This window comes from Hoplias malabaricus, chromosome 2, assembly GCF_029633855.1.
Source record: "Hoplias malabaricus isolate fHopMal1 chromosome 2, fHopMal1.hap1, whole genome shotgun sequence".
Taxonomy (NCBI): domain Eukaryota; kingdom Metazoa; phylum Chordata; class Actinopteri; order Characiformes; family Erythrinidae; genus Hoplias; species Hoplias malabaricus.
The window spans coordinates 10,962,815-10,980,769 of NC_089801.1; positions in this window are offsets into that span (position 1 = coordinate 10,962,815).

Here is a 17,955-nt window from a genome sequence, read left to right on the forward strand (position 1 = left end):
TTGTAGAAAAAGCACAGACAAATAGAATATCACACTATGAAGTAGTTGCACATGAGCATAAGGCAACTACATCTAATACTAGTGTCAGTTGTCCACTGCATGTTTCCAACACTATTCTACTTGATAATACTCTGCTTTTTTGCTTTTCCTTTAGGCGAATTTGGAACCTGGAACTGGGAACTTTTTTAATACATGCTCTGGATCGGTAAACCTTGCAGGGCACTCACTGCCCAGAGACAATCATCATGCTACACAGCAAATTCTCCAGGGTTAAATCAACACTACACTGAGAGTGTTAAATTATTACACTAACAGTGTTAATTTAACACTAGTAGTGTTGATTGGGAACTTTTAAATTCACCACCCTGGTGAATTTACTGTGTATGCAATGATAATGTACACTAATAAACCATATCACTCTGCTGTTTTTACACATTGTGGATGTGCAGGCAACTATCTTGGATTCTGAACTCATGGCTGGTGTCTTCCCTGACATGTGTGGGTATCCCAACTGAAATTTCCTACATGGAACTGGGAAAATCTGACATACAAATTTAAAAGGGAATGCAGTATGATGTGTGGCTCAAACAACCAGATGAGTAATAAATGGTTAATATTACTGCTGTCACTGTTATGGTATCACCAGCTGGTAGGCTATATTTGGTTGCCCTCCTCCCGTAGCAACAGCATTAAAGATAATGATAAATTTGTGTTCTCCTCGTGTCCGCATTGGTTTCCTCCGGGTGCTCCATTTCTTCCCAGGGTCCAAAAACACACGTTGGTAGGAGGATTGGCGACTCAAAAGGGTCCATAGGGGGCGGCACGGTGGCGCAGCAGGTACTGTCGCAGTCACACAGCTCCAGGGGCCTGGAGGTTGTGGGTTCGATTCCCGCTCCAAGTGACTGTCTGTGAGGAGTTGGTGTGTTCTCCCCGTGTCTGTGTGGGTTTCCTCCGGGTGCTCCGGTTTCCTCCCACAGTCCAAAAAGACACATTGCAGGTGGATTGGCAACTCAAAAGTGTCTGTAGTTGTGAGTGTGTGAGTGAATCCGTGTGTGTGTGTGTGTCTTTGTTTGCCCTGTGAAGGACTGGCGCCCCCTCCAGGGTGTATTCCCGCCTTGCGCCCAATGATTCCAGGTAGGCTCTGGACCCACCGTGACCCTGAATTGGATAAGCGGTTACAGATAATGGATGAAAGAATGAATGATAAATGTGAAGTCATATTCCAAAGATGTTGTGAAGTTCAAATCCATCAAAACCCACATTCGCTCTAAACCGGGAACATGAATGTCCACAATGTACACCTTTGACTTCCAAGAGCGTTCAAGTCATTAACGCCTGGTGCAAGGTTACCGAGCGGTGTTAGCGTATTTCATTGCCCCATCCTCATTCTGACCGTGGCCACCGGCGGGCTGTTGGCTGATTTAAAATAAGCATTGAGAGTTAATGTTGCGTCCATAGGTGACTCCATCCGAATTTGTGCCCATTGAAGTGTCACACTAAATCAAGCCTGGTGTCCATATGCAAATCCAATTAGGGAGATTTACGTCAATAATGTTGTGTCAATGAGGTTGGTGTAGAGGACGTAGTGCGAGAATGTGTGTATGATCTTGGTGGTAACTTACTGAAGGACAGCATTTGCAAAGCTACATGAACCTTACGTTGACCACCTACAAGGCCATTGATCTAAGCAAGCATCATGACAAATTTGTAAACAACCTTGGTCTATAGGTTTCATTTTAGTTTTACTAATACTAATACTAATACTATCAGAATACTAATGCTCTGGAGCAGCCACACAGTGCATCCCCACACCCAACCCCAAAATTTTCCTAGGGGCAGTGTGTCTTAATTCAGAATTAGAATCACTTTTATTTCCCACAGTGTTTGCACACAGAGAGGTTTGTTCTCTGCAATTAAACCCAATCCATGCAATGAAACACGCATTTACACACACACACACACACACACACTTGTAAACACTAGAGTATATGAAATTTTAAATTAGCCCCGGTGCCCAGGGAGCAGTTGGGGGTTTGGTGCCTTACTCAAGAGCACTTCAGTCTTGACCGGCTCTGGGGATTGAACCGGCAACCTTCTGGTTACAAGCACAGTTCCTTGAGTTCAGCTGCATATCACAAAGAGTTAGGAGTGGGTGAAGGCATGAAGGCAAATAATGCTTTAAAATGTACGTACATTAAATTACAGCAGCACTTTTCTGACATAACTGCAAACCATCAAAACACCATCATTTGTGTTCTGAGGATGTATCAGGCTTCTGAGGGATTATACCAGTTCATAGGGGAAATTTTTAAGCACTATACCTCCAACTCCAAGAGGCAAGACAACACTCGAAAAAAAAAAGGGTAGGGCTTAAAATAATAAATAGGATTCACCCCATATGTCACCTACATGTGTGTAAATGCTACATCAGTAATTTAGGTTTGGTCAAGACCTCTGGGGTGAGTTTGAGCACTCTGGATGATCCACAAGAAAACATAGGAACAAACTCCCTACAAATAACCTTGATTTTTTTTTTTTTTTTTTTAAATCTTGGATGAGCAGCTGCTACATGGTCTTTATTTCTTTCCTACTGTAGCACAGCGAGAGGGATTCTGTGCTGGAGTACTACCTCATCAATCAAAAGAAATGGGGTGGGTGAAACTGCTAGACATCTACAGCATCAGACACAACACAAGTGCAGCATTCTCAACATAGCAACATCAGGCCTGTCACATCCAGGAGATAAAACTGCTTCAGGGAGAGAAACCAGAGAGGAATCTGCATGGAATCATAGAACAGCATCCAGATACATAATGTAAATATGTAAATACACTTGCTTTCACCCAGTTCTTCAAAAGCTCATGACCCTGCAGGACTATGATAGAGCAGGTATGGTTTATGTGTGGTGGACCATTCTCAGAGCTATAGTGACGCTGATGCAATGATAGTGTGTTGGTGTATTTTGTGCTGCTAAGATTGGATCAGACACAGCAGTGACTGATAGAGTTTTTAACCTCCCTCATTGTTACTCCTGGACTGAGAATAGTCCATCAAGCAAATATATCCAACCAACTGCAGCCTGTGTCCATTAATGGACTAGACCCACACAAACTGTGCAGCAACAGATGAGTCAGATGTCTCTGACTTTACATCTACAAGGTGGACCACCAAGGTACATATGTCTAGGTACATGGGTGGGCAGTCAGTAGACACTTATTAAAAACTTTAGTATTCATTGCGGTGTCTGATCCACCCATAACAGCACAACACCCACTAACAGACCACCACATCACCATCAGTACAGCGCTGAGAGTGATCCACAACTCAAATTATACCTCCTCTGTTGGGATCCTGAGCAACAGATGGACTACAGTCTATAATTTTAGACCTATTTTGTGCCTCAATCTGGTTAGAGCAACTGAGAGAATGGACAATTAGTGTCGAAATCAAGAGTGGTTAGACTTAGCAGGAGTTTGTATTAGCACAAAAACCTGTTTCATATCCTGAATGATGCCACAACTCTGGCTCTTATGTCCTCTCACTGGCCATAATGTTTATTATGTCCATCCTCATTTAGCCTAGCAGCACTGCTGCAGATTATAGACCTTTTTCACAACATAAAATGGTGGAAGGGACCCAATTTAAAGCTGTAGCTTTCAGTAGTGTCGATAGCAGCTGCTCTATCACTCTGAGCTACAGCCAGACTTTTAAGCTGATCTTGAAATGTTTACGATTTTCCACAGGACACTGTAGACGGTCTTAAACCAGTGTAAGAACAGGAATAAACTATTGCACTGCTGGCTCAGAGATCTGAAAGAGAAGAGAGCATCACCTCTACGTTCATCTGGAAAGTACAGCAATAAAAGCTTCAAATGGAAAGCAACACAATGCCTAATCTTATTCCTATTATTAGCACCTTTTGTTTAATAATGAACTTATGTTCAAGGTATGTTCATTAATGTCATAAATTAAAGAGGGTATACTTAAAGCAGCACTAATTCACTAATGAAGAGTTGGTATTTTTGTCCTTGGGCTCCCCCTACAGTTGAGAAGAGTGCAATTCACTTTTTCAGCACTGTACTGAAATCAAGTCGGAGTGGGGTGTGGTCTCCTTCCCTCCTCCCTAAATTTACATAGTGCAATTTCTGCAGGGCTGATCCTGGCAACAATAGCAACAATAGAGATGCTATTGTCCCTATTGCAGTTGAGTAAAGCATTGTGATGTCTTTAAAGTTGTAATTTTAGATAAAAAATACTTCCTAGTATACCTTCTCCCTATCAGTTGGCATGATGTTCTTCAACATGGATATCAGATGGATGACTGGAAAGGCTTGTAATTTGTGTTCTCCTCCAAGCGTGTTGAGCACCACTGATGTGGAATTAGCTCCATCCTTGGAAACACTATTACAAGTATTTTTTTAGCACAGAGTGACTGGGTGAGTGTGTGATGTGCAATTATATAATTAATTAATCTTGAGAAATAACCAGTTGCTCAGGTAATTTCTTTAGCTTCTTCAATATTTAAGTAGTTCTAGACCATGCCCATAACCTATAAATAAGCAGTGATACACATTCCAGGTAATTTCTGTATAATAATAATAATAATAATAATAATAAAATCTACTACAAAAAGCATATAAGATTTGCTCAGAAATGTGAGAGAAACATCAGAGAAATAATCAAAACACTTTTAGACGACAGTGTCCTTGAGGTTCAGTCATGAAACACTCACCTGATCCAGCGCTATGGTTCACACTTGGGTTAAAAACACTGGAAACACTCTGTAGCTGCCACTCCATTAAAAAAATTGCTGCAGCACCACTCAAGAAGCATAAAAAAAGCAGGAAGTATCTGCTTTTATACGCTTGGAATTGTGGCTTAATGGCAAAGAAAAAGCAGGTGTGTTTGTGGAGCGTGCCGTATTAGTCTGTGATGACGTTAGTGATGTGTGTGTGACTGTTTTTATAGCAAACGCAGGGCAGAACAAGGCTAATAGCCAGAGCAAAAGAATGTTCGAGCTTTATCGGTTAACCACAGGCCTGCTTCTATGGCTTATTCCCTGCTTGGAGTGCTTTCAGAAGCTGACTCCAGTCCTCCCTCCCCCAACTCCTCATCTGGTGTGTTGATGTGCCGGCCGAGATAAAGGCGAGGCAAAGAGGGTGTTAGCGAGAGGCAGAGTTAGCGAATAAAATAGTGATTTCATGATATGCAAGCTGATTTCAAGAGTAATCAAGAAGCGATTCTCCTGACGTTCTGCTTCTTTTCCTGTTCTCTTTTTTCAGTTCCCCCCCCCCCCCATTCATCCAGCAGCTCTTCTAATCTCCTGACGAGGGCGTGTGAAAATAAAGCCGCCCGAGCAGTGCACCTGACGGTGGTGCCAATCACGCTCCGATTAGATCTCCCCGGACGTCAATCACGGAAGCGCACCAGTATTCTCTACAGGATTAAGTCTGTGTTAAATTGGCTACCTGCCTTTCAGAATGAGTTGCGGAGCACGACGAATAATGTAGAGCCACCTGAATGGTGCCAGCTACAGAAAGAGACAGAGAGAGAGAGAGAGAGAGAGAGAGAGAGAGAGAGAGAGAGAGAAATGAATGAGTGTAGGCCCTAGCTCCAACGTATGGAAGTAGGAAGCTGGTGGCAAATTACATCTCCGGCTCAATGGAAACAGTGGTGAACTTGAGGGAATCATTCGTTGTGGGATAATTAAATGCTCAGCAAAACTTTAAATCAGCTAAATAAATTGCTTTTCGCAATTATCCCTCACAACCCCTCCACACATTCTCACATCCTTCCTCTTCCATCCCACCAATTCTGGTGGCATAACATTTTTGGGATTTTCTGATGTTCCCCCAGGACCGGCAAGTCAACTTTTGAGTCAAAACATGCAGTGGGGAGAAAAAAAAAACGAACCACAGAAAGTTATGAATACAAAATTAGAAAATGGAAACAGCCATGCCTGGATGAAGAGTGCTCCGAGGCTGATTTCTGAACAGCGTTCCCATATTTTAAATTTTAAGGGCAGCCAAGTTGCAAGTTCACTTATCGACCGTTATAAGATCAGGTTCAATTTAAGGAGTGCCTGGCTGGTGGTCAGAAACAATCACAATAAAGCATGCCAGGAGCTCAGCAGGTCTTTGGAATTGCAAATTTTAACAGCCAAGCACTGCAGGAGCCCAGCTGCTAACCTCTGGCCCTGCCATGAATTAAAGAACCTGCACTTTTTACATTAGGAAAATGAATGCCAAAGAAAAAAAAGCCTGGTAAACCAAGGGACATCCAAAAGGATAACTCCAACTTAATTGTAGTATTCTTCACTTTGAGCTCTTTTGACCTCCAGCCTTCTGAGGAATTAAATACGCTCCCCCTCGGCATCAATAAATATGGAATATGCATAGCTCTGGCTTTAACAGTTGGCCGTGCAAAAAGTCTCACAATGGGATGAACTGCAGGTGACTCCTTTATTAGGCAAATTAAAGCTGGAGGCTGTGAGGCATGAATGGTTCTCTCCTTAAAGTCCTGGATATAAAAACAATGTACAGGAAAGATCAAATTATTGTGTCCTTTCTGGGCATTCTCTTGTCATATTGAAATAGCCCAACACATGCCCCTGCCATTTCTGTATGGTTGTGTGTTATAAAAATCAACAGCAGGCTTCAAGTCAAGAAAAAATTTAAGCTTCAGGAGAGATGTTTAATCTCGTTCAGGGAAGTTGAGCTTTCTGGTCCATGCAGCAATCATCTGGAGTATGATCAAAGTGAGCATACATCAGAAGCTGTTATGAATGTACATGATCTTTCAAGGTGGACTGGTATGTTTGAGTAAGGAACTGACTGCACCTTGTTCATGTTTGAAGTTTAAATTGTTTAAGTTTTTATTCACTGTCAGAGACTTAAAAAATGCAAAAATAAGTCAATATTACCCACCTATGAAACAGAAATAGAACACCATCCTAAACCATTGTCATGCTTTTCAATGTTCGGAAGTCTTACCACTGTCCAAACGCCTCCAGATTCCATTACTCAGTTGTAGTTGAGGCAGTGGTGCCTATGAGAGAAAGACCAAGTCATTTTGGACTGATCCATAAGTTTCTTTTTCATTTACAGAGCCAGGGCTGTGTAGAAACACATTTTTGACAATTTTACAGTGTGCAAACAGACTGGAAAGCCAGCAAATTGTCAGGAAACCTTCCATGAATAATATAAAAGTGTATTGGGTTGACACCGCCTTTAATAATAGCTGGGGCTCATATGACACTGTCTGGTTTTCAAGTTTTACCTGGTGCTAAATCAACAGTGTCCGGTCTTCAACAAACATTATCTAATATGCAATACTATCTGGTGCTTACCAGTAGTATTTGGTGCTCATTCAATAGCATCTGGTGACTAGAATTGGGAGAGTTCACTAAATTGAAATGGCTTACAAAGTCAAACATCTGCATCTTTAAACTGAAAATAGCAGCTAAGATCAAAGAGTGTTTGGGTGTGATTTGATGCTGAGCTCTATTCCAGTGCCCCTGCCTGGCCCTGTGTGTACAGTCAATCTCCTTGAGGGAGTGTAAACCCTAAGCATGTTTGAAGATATGCTTTTTCCCCTACAGATAAACGATGGACTGGACCCTTAGTAAGTGAAGCATGTGTGGAAGCAGCCTGAAGCAAGCTGGGGTTAAGGTCCTCTCTAAGATTGCTAAAGCAAGAAGGCACCAGATGGAGCACCAGCAGCTACGGCCCTCTTGATCCAGCTTTAATCCAGTTGTTTGACCCTTAGGCAGTTGCCAATATGGAATATATCATGCACTGGGTGGACAAGAATTACTTCACTTCTGACTGGCCAAACAACATGATTTCAGAGCTAATACCAGGGCTATTAGCTTGAGGTAAGGAAAGGGAATTAACAATGAGGGGGTTATCTTGTAACAAGCAATAGACTTTTACTGTCAAAGGCTAAAAAATCTGCTTACTGCAGAAAATCCATTCCAACAGCAGCACCTGAAAACGCAAGCCAACAAAGTTCTTAGCCGGCAGCCAAGAGACCTAAAGCTGGCATTGAACTTATGAAAAATTAAGGATTGGAATAGCTATGATCGATTATGTCCAGGAACTAGAACAGGAAAGAACATGCTCCTTTTTCTTACCTTGAGGCCAAATAGTATTACCAAGGACTCCCATTATTGATATAAACCAATGTATAGCCCAGAAGATTGACCAGACCCAATGACTTGTGCAAATTTGCCCATAGCCTTGCAAAGCTATGACCAAACCCAACTGTCAGCTGATCACTATTCAAAGCTCATCCCCTCTTATGTTCTCATCTTTTTGTCAGCTTAATCCATTTCAGGGTTACAGTGGCAGAATTCCAAGCCAAGAAACCCAGGTGTGTCCATCCCCTGGAGAATTTCCTAGCTCCTCCTGGGGGATCCCAAGGTATTCCAGGCCTGAAATTCCTCCAGCGAGTTTTGGGTCTACCCCAATAACTCTTCCCAGTTGGCAATTCCTGGTAGACGTCATGTGGGTTTAGGGTGCATCCTTATCAGATACATGCAACACTTTGTCAATGCAATGGAGCAGTGGCTCATCACATAATCACAGAGAGTGTGCCCAGCAACACAATTGAGAATACTCAGTTGCTTATGTCCGTGATTTTGTTCTATCAGTCATTACCCAATGCTCAGCAACTGAAAATCTCTGTCTGCAGAGAGATTTGGGACTTTGCCTTCAATTCGCAACCAATGAAACATAAGTGAGTTTATAGATAATCCCAAATGCCACAGTAAAAAATAGACCTTCTGCTGTCTGATCTCTTTTTCCAACAGATTTTGACCAGCTTTTACTTCCCTACCATTTATAGAATACATTTTTTTAAAATACTGAATATCTTTAGACGTCTGCTGAGAGACTTGAGGTTGGCTTTGATTGGCAAACTAATGAAATATTCAAGGATTTGTAAAGGTTTCCAAGTAGATATGATACCATCCACCCTTTTAATAGATAGTGATTAAGAATATTCTGACCTGTTTTCACACTACTTCCAAGAACTCTGTAAAAAGATGGCAGACATGTCCTTTCCTTCTCTTTCATTTCATTTCCATTCCTATTCCTTCACATCTTTTTTCGTCATTGAAAAAAAAAAAATAAGTGAAGACAGAACTCCCACCTTCAGACTTCATTTTCTGCACTGGTGTCTAAATGGAGATCTGAGCTTGGCTGACTTCTGTTCAGCTGTCACTGACTTTGAAATGTAGTGCACACAGAATCTCTCTTTCTCTCTGCCTCTTTCTTACTTTCATAATTATTTAAAAAAGAAAGCAGCATCAAATGCTTCCTGCAGCCAGTCTCTTACCAAAACGCCAACTCTAAACAAATGCAATCAAATCAATTACCAAATGGTAAACAATTAGAGACAGGAAATGACAGGAATATCCTGACATTTTTATTTATACCTCTCCTCTGCTCCTTCCTTCAAAGAACTATAATAGACACCATTTTGTCAGGTTATTTAATGTAATTTGCCACTGCACACCCCATCATGCCAGGGACACCATCAAATCTACTTCAGCAGCGAATGCATCTGTGGGTTTCACAACTGTATCAAAGTGTGTCATTTTATCTGTGCCCTATATTGGGACGAACAAGGAGTCTGATTTGTCAGAGGTCTCTCTCAAGTGACACGACACCATCTTACTGACACCGTCAGAACAAAAGGCTTCATCTCCCTTTTTTTGTCATCTTTCAATTTTTGGTATAATTTGAAACCACCAGCTGCCCTTCACACTGAGGAAATTACACACTGAGCAGGAGGAAGAGGCTGAAATGGGTTAGAATTAAGCCACTTGAGGTGACCATTTGTATCAATGTACATTTACACCTGGTCTTGTAGTCTGGACAACTAGAGCTGAGATGATTCTCACAATGAGTCTGTATCAGACCAAGATCTTGACAGAGTCTGAGTCAAAGTCAAGACCAGAATAAAGAGTCTGAGTCAAGACTGGGACAAAGCAATTTCAAGTCAAAACTAAGAATAGGAAACAAAGCAGGACACAGTCAAGAGAGATGCCAGTTTAACATGTTATCGTTATATAAAAATTCAAACTCACTAATGGATGATTGAACATTCGTTATATTTGAAAGAAACTAATATATATTATAGTTTAAATTATATTTTTGGAAAAACAAACAAAAAATGCTCTTTCATTAGATGTTTCCCAGTGTCTCTTTTTACTGGAATGTGGCTGAACTGTCATTGAGCTGAATGTTTCTTTTTTTTCCCTTTAGAGAATTTCTGCAGAGAAGTTCACAGTGGTCAATACAGCAGAAGTCTATTGTCAGGTGAGAAAATACATTACTATCAAGAATAACAATTCAAAATAAAACATGTTCATTGACTGGGTACCGAACGAGGAGAGCAGTACATTCTTTATATCTGCTAGCCAATCCCAGAGCAGGCTTTAAAATGAAAGAATTATTTTCTTTGAATGTAGAAATGAAATTCACTGATTACTAAACCCAGCTGGCCATCAAGGTCTACAGACATTGGTATTTGGTCGAATGGATGTCATTTGTGATTCAAGACATCCATTCAACCAAATACCATCTCTTCGTGTTAATGCCCATCAGGTTTACAAAGACCTCTAGCATAGGTGCTCCACTTGGCTAGTCCAGAGAAAAACTTCAATTCCCCTTAACTTTATCCTGAGACTTGAGAAAAGACAGTGTCAAATCATTTAGAATCCATCAGTACCCTATCAAACATCTGCCCACATCTGGTAGTACTTTCACCAAATTTTGTCTGAACTTGATTACATCTGTGAGTCTGAATTCGGTACAAATTCATACATCACTCAGATGTAGTCTGAGAAAACGTAGCCTGAACACAATTAGTTTTAAAAAGTTTCTCCGAACTTGATCCTAGTTTGACAAAAATGTGGTTGAAACCCAGCTCGTCTTTGTTGTTAGATGGAAATTACGAGTGAGCAGGGATAGACCACACCTTTCCCAGAAACTGCCAGCTTCTCCATAAAGGAGGAAGGATCATCTCAAGTGTGCAAAGTTCAATGAGGATGTCAAGACGTTGACAAGAATGCTCACAAAGGAAGAAAATCTATTGTGGTTTCGAGAGATCCTATTGAAAACAGTGCAAGGTCATGAGTTCCTGCGGTGTCATCTCCTCTGTTTCCTCTAGAACATGTAGAAACATACCACTTTCAAGCATACACAATCAAGCCTTGAATCCGACCCACACACGGGGATGAGACGCCTTATTTCAAGTTGCTCTTCAAGGTGAAAGAGCTTTGGAGACATTCTCAGTGCAGTTCCTACAGACTCTGCTGAGACAGAGAGGAATTCATGGTCATACAACTCCATATGTTTGCAGATCTTGCTGGTGAACAGTGATTTCAATGGTCAGTGTCTGATCAAAAACCTGCTCATTATGGACCATCTTCACTCCTGTGGGGACTTGGGCCTGGGGAACCAGCAGATCAGGCATTACTATGACGTTGCCACCATTGTGCTGAGTCCAGCCCGTCACATCAATAATACCTGGTCAATGGCGATGAGGTCAAAGACTGATCTTGTTTCCTTATGTTTTCTTCCTTAGACATGAATTGTTATGCAACCCACAGAAATACTTTAATGTCTTTAAATATCTGGGGTCAACATATGTACATCACAATAGAAAATGCTACAATACAATGCAATGATGCTGCGAGAGAGAGAGAGAGAGAGGGCCCCTGGGTCTTCTGGGGGCCAATGGGTCATTACTGGGATCAGTAGTTAGTGGCTGTGGTTTGAGTTTGAGCCAAAGGTCATGGAAGCATCTCCTTTCAAATCCAAAATAATTTCACAAACCACCATGGGCACTGGATATGAGAGAGAGAGAGAGAGAGAGAGAGACTGACTATTGATTTCTGGTGGAGCTGTGTGATGGAGAGAAAGCATTATTAATGTCAGCTCAAAGTTCACATCAGTGTGGAGCCTAAAAAAAACCAAGAGTAATTTTTTCTCAAACCAAGGCTTCAGGCACCAGGCCAGTCTGACAAATACAATCCCTTTAAAACAAGTGACCCTTTGAGTGACCACGTGGTTAAAATGGGATTAACTCCCGTGTCACAGTGTAAAGTGTTGCATAATGTGATGAAAAAGACTGTTATCCAGCATTAGCCATATTAGCATTTTCATTGTAGGCTCTAATTTAAAACTGTAGCAGGTCAGACTTCAATGCATTTCTCTGCCCTTGTGACTAAACCTGAATGAGTCATTCATACACAAACCCGAGGCCAAATCCAATATGTCTCCTTGCACCCCCTGTAGGGCACAGTGTTGGTCTTAATATAATGGTCTCTGTACTCATGTAGTACATTTTATGTTAAAAATCATTTTTAGTGAGCTATACGTTTTATATCATCTTGTTGAAATAGTGTCTGTGTGCAGTATTTTTAGTGCACTATTTTGGTAGTATGGCGCTATTTGGCATGCACTCTGAGATCCTCTCTACTGACAAAAAACGAGGTCTGTTTAATGTCTAAATGAGAACTAGGCATTGAAAGAAACAATAAAACAAACTTCCTTCTGGACTCATCCCAACTCATCCCCCACAAATAAAAAAAAAAAATGGTCCCACTACTCTAAAACCCAGAGCTGTGGGATTAAGACCCCCCTGGCCAGTGTTTATCATTACACAAGGGGTCCTTCGGCTTATGTGTAGTATCCCCATAGTTTACCATTCTTTAAAGCACACATGGCCAATTGGCAACTATGATTTTTTTATTTTATTTTGGGGTGATGAACCTTTGGGATGAGTTTGAGTGGTTTATACAACTTCACTGACCTTATCCATGTTCTTATGGCAGGAAGCCATCAAATCTACAGAGCAATGGTCCAAATTTTGTCTAAGAGCAGAAGCAGGGCAAGCCAGCTGTTAATGCAGCAGTGTACCCATTCTTTGGAAGTCAAAATGCTTTTGGAATGTTTGGTACCTCAGTCATGTCCAACAGCCGCTCTGGTCACTCCCGGAGGACTGGGGCAGCAGTGGCTAGCGTGAGCTCTGAGTCGACCACAGCGTACCATTTTGCCCCCTTTTATTTTCAGCGCTGGGATGCAGCAACAAGATTGGGAATGCATTAATTATGAGCTTCTCTGTGGGGCTCTCAGGATCTGGTTCCACAGCAGGATCTCCATACATATAAACATCTGCTCTACAGTCTGAAATCCAAAATGACTCCAGGGCCGTTCCAGTGGACAGACCCCTGCAGAGTTGCTTTAGAGATGAGCAGCTCTGCTGAAATAGGTTTTTTGAGTAAGAGCTCAGCAAAAAGAAAGAAAGAAAGAAAGAAACTCATTTACACCACTTTCAACCTTGGACTGAATGTAGTCAATCAGAGAAGACATGCACAGGGTGCAAGGGTTAGGGTTATCCTGTTCTATGCTGAGGCTATTTGTTGAGATAAGGGTAGCCAACATAATGGCTTTAGAGGGCAGGCCAAATATATTCTTGAATTTAAATGGAAGTAAATGGAGAAATAATTCAGTCAATTCAGTTGGACATCCTGAAATTAGGACACAGTGTAAAGGGCAGCTGAGTTTCTCAAACAAAATTAAAAACTGAAAAACTGCTCTTTACAGAAAAAAAAGATACAAGGTTTTGTTACTGACTGGCCTGAGTGAGGTCATACATATTTGAGTTAAGAAACTAAATTATAATCAGAAATTATTAAAATGCGTCCCATATAATGTTTGTGCATATTTGTGTGAATTTCTGGCAACCCAGCATGCAAAAAATTACTTAAATCACCTTAAAACAACATTAAATCTCCTCTTAAGCTAACTTCACTTTAAACCTAAACACAAATGTTTGTGTTGTTGTTTTTAATAAATAAATTAGAATGTTGTTTCATGCTATTGTTGACTAAGCTCTAACCCTAAACCCTAAGTATAACCCTAACCTAACAAAATAAGCCGCCAAGATTAAAAGCAGCACCATTCTAGGTTTGTGAAATGCTATCGCTAACACCTAAATCTACATCTTATCCTTAACACCTAACACCTAACCCTAAATCTTAAACCTAAATCTTAAACCTTAATCTTACCCTAACCCCGAACCTAAACTTAACCATAACCCTAATCTTAATTCTAATGCTATGGCCCAATGGATTAAAATTTACAATGGGAAATGCTATTTGTAACACCTAAGTGTAACCCATAACCCTACCCCTAAATCGTACTCTAACTAACCTAGTGGTGGGGGACCACCATATTCTATTCTACACCTCATGGGCACTGCAGAAATAGTTGGGGACTAGTGCTTAACTGACAACCTAATTGTGTAAACTACAAAAGGTTTGAAATGGCAGTGTGTTGTGTTTGTGAAACTCTATCACAAACATAACAGCATTGCTTGTTGTAAGTATATGATTTTTTTTTTTTTTTTTTTTTTTTTTTTGACATATTTAGTAAAATAGCGCCACTAGTGGACAGGAGCTCATTTCCTGAACATAAAATAACTACAAACTATAATGAAGAACAATGTACAGATCTTTGACATTTTTATTTATATTATTATTTATTTATTTTAAGTAAAATATGTACTAATAATTGGAGATATGTTTGTTCATTGTTGGACTTAATAATTTCATTACTTCAGTATAAGTCATAGCCTAAGTGTAGTGTCAGTCCCAGAGCTGAGCACATACTGATGAAGCTGACAACCTAAACGAATGATCCGCCTGCTCCTTCTACACCCCTCTAGCCCAAAGTTGGCATTGAGCATAGTTTACTGCTGCTCCAGAAGCTCTCATTCTGTTGACCATGCTTTAGTGATAACAAAAATAGCAATAAATGAATTATAAGGCATATAAAAATGCAGTGTGTAAATTGAGATTCATGCAAATGGCACATTATGGCCTCCCAGTGTTATATAAAGTGTTTGTGAAAGCTGCAACCATCAGCACTCACTTTGTTTGGAACACAGCACCCACAAGGCATTTGCAGATTAGCTTCCTGCCATATGAAAGTGCCCATTCGTTCACATGGCGACGGCCAGGGGGCAAGGCGGGCGTGATTAAGCTTTACAAACCTGTAAACCTGGTCATTATGACGCTTCTGATGCGTACACAGCCCTAGCCCCTACACTCCTCCAGGCCACAGCTGTTTACAAACAGAAAAACCAGCAGCACACGGCAAGTGGGTTATTATCTACATTAATTCCACATTAGCCAGGAACCCCCCCCCCCCTCTCACCCCCCCCCCCCAATCACCATCCTCCTGCTATGTTCCACCCCTCACAGCAGACAAGCTAATTCACAGACCTCAGAGAGCACTTAGCCTTGTGTTCACAAAACACATCTGAGTTCATAAAGTCATGTGCAGAAGTTTATGCATGCCCCTGGTTGGTTCAATGTAAGTAAATGCTTCTGTTGACTTACTACATGGCATTTTTAAAACCATACACCGGTGATGGGCTTTGATATGGGATGCATCTTGCTGGGGGCAGAAAGGGGCACACAGGTGGCAAGATAAATAGTCATTTAATCTTGTCAGAGTGAGCGCCCTCAGTTTAGCTCGCGAGGAAATTCCTACCTGATTAAAAGACCATTACCAATGTGTACAACATAGTTTGCCACTCATGGACACACATCTTAATTTCTGATGCTTATACAGTGTGTAAAATCAACCTTAAACCTGCCTCTGACACTAACCCTAAGCCTAGCCATAACTCTAACCCTAGACTTTTACCAAAAAAATGTTACCATTAAGCCATCCAGGGGCACAGCGTTAGGATGACTCTAAGGGACTGTTACTGACAGGGATCTGAAAAATCCCTGGAAGTGCCCCTGCATAAACCCAACCTTTAAACCTAATGCAGACCCTGACTATAATCCTAAAGTAACAGAATTTGCATAAGGCTCTAGTGGATAGGAACTTCATTAGTGACCATAAACACTTTTATCAGCCAAAATACAAATTTTTATGTCTCTTTACTGTAAAAAAAAAAAAAAAAAAAATACATTATTTCACTGTTAAATACACAAACCATTAGGGGCAGTACAAGGGTCCAAGTACTGGGAGGAGCTGAGATTAATTAGGGCGCTCCCAGCATACCTTGCTTCTCCATATTTCTCTAGTTTCTTTATTTTTTTTCTGTCTTTGAGACATTTTTATTGTGGGTTGCATTGGGGTGATTAATGTGTGCGTTTGTGTTTCTGTGCATGTTGTGACGAGATGTGTGTTGGTCAGGAAAGTTCACCATCAGCCTGTGTTCAGAGTGCTGGAGTATGGCAGCCAGATACTGCACATTTCTTTAGTCCTTTTGGCAATATCTCCTTTTAAGGGCTTAATACACTGTAAAAAGAAAATAGTTGATCCAACTTAATTGAATTGCTTCAATTGGTAACAAGTAATTCAATTAAGTTTATCCAACTTAATTTATTAAGGTTAACCTTAAAAAACTTAAGAAATTAAGTTGGATAAACTTAATTGAATTACTTGTTACCAATTGAAGCAATTTTCTTTTTACAGTGTATAAGATGTGGTTTGGCTGTATCTAAATATGGTTATATCTCAGTCTCCATACTCTTATTTGTTACATGTTAATTATATGGCAAAACAATGTTTCTTTGTTGTTTTTATGTAAATATTATGGCTTTTTTTATGGCGTATAAATGTTTTTTAACAGAAAAGTACTGTAATCAAAACAGTTCTTAAATGTAAAATTTATGATTGCCAAAAATGTGACCGCATATTTTACAGTGAAATTCTGGCAACCACAGCTGCCAGTTTTTTATCGTAAATTTTACGCATTTATTTTTTTTTTTTTTTTACAGTGTAGATTTCCCCACTCCTCCTCCCTCTGTCAACCAGTAAATAATGCAATTAGTAACAGCAGTCAGAGTATTATATGCTACCAAATAAACAGAAATGTATTCATTATACAGACATACTTTTCAGGCCTTTATTATTCTGGTGTCTGAAAAGGGGGTTTGGTCTAGGGTGACATACAAACTACAGCCACCACTGTCTCACAATCAAACAGGCTGAGGGCTTATGACTCAAATTGCCAAATTCCTGCCAAATCTCTGAGCTCTGAAAAAGCAGCTATTCATTCTCCGAAGGATCAGGAACGTAAATTTGAATGGGACCCATTGGTCAGCTTTGGGAACGTCATTAAATCTGCTTTAAGGAACTACTATGATTTACGCACTGGACACATTAAGTGGGGTCCAGCACCTAAGAAGATCTACAGCTTCTGGGCTTTGGAACTGAGCTCTTGCTGTTGATTGCACCAAAGCAGCTACAGGAGTCATTAGCCCATATAAATCCAGCATTCTCGCAGGTTTTAAGGCGCTCAAAGTGTCACTGGGCCAATTTGTCCAAATATTTATGTACCCACTCAAACTGGGCAACAGACTTACCCAATTAATGCTGCCCAGGTCTGAGGAATTACTCGCTGGCACCGCCATCAAACGCTTCTCAGGCAACTAATGTCGCATGTTAAAGGTGCACTTTGGGAGGTGGGATGCTCGCCGCTGGATTGGTGGGAGGGAAAACATTGTATTAACATTTCTCTCTACATAATTTGCGTTTGATCTAAAACAAAAAATAATGAATACATTTGACTAAAGAAAAACAGATACATTGTGTAGTTCTACAATCACACGATTTAGACCATCTGTTGCTCTGCGTGCTTTGTTAGCTATATTTGACCCTCTTTTTAAGTTGTCAGGAGCCACACCAGACCACTACAGAGCAGGTATAATTTGGGTCATGGATCATACGCCGATACTTTTGTGTCTGATCCACTCATAACAGTACAACACACAACACCAGAACCTCACAGGTTGAGGATGGGCCACCACCAAAATCATACCTGCTTTGTTTTGGTCCTGTGGGGGTCCTTACAATTGAAGAACAGGGTGAAAGGAAGGTAATAAGTATGCAGAGCAACGCATGAAATACAGTCTAA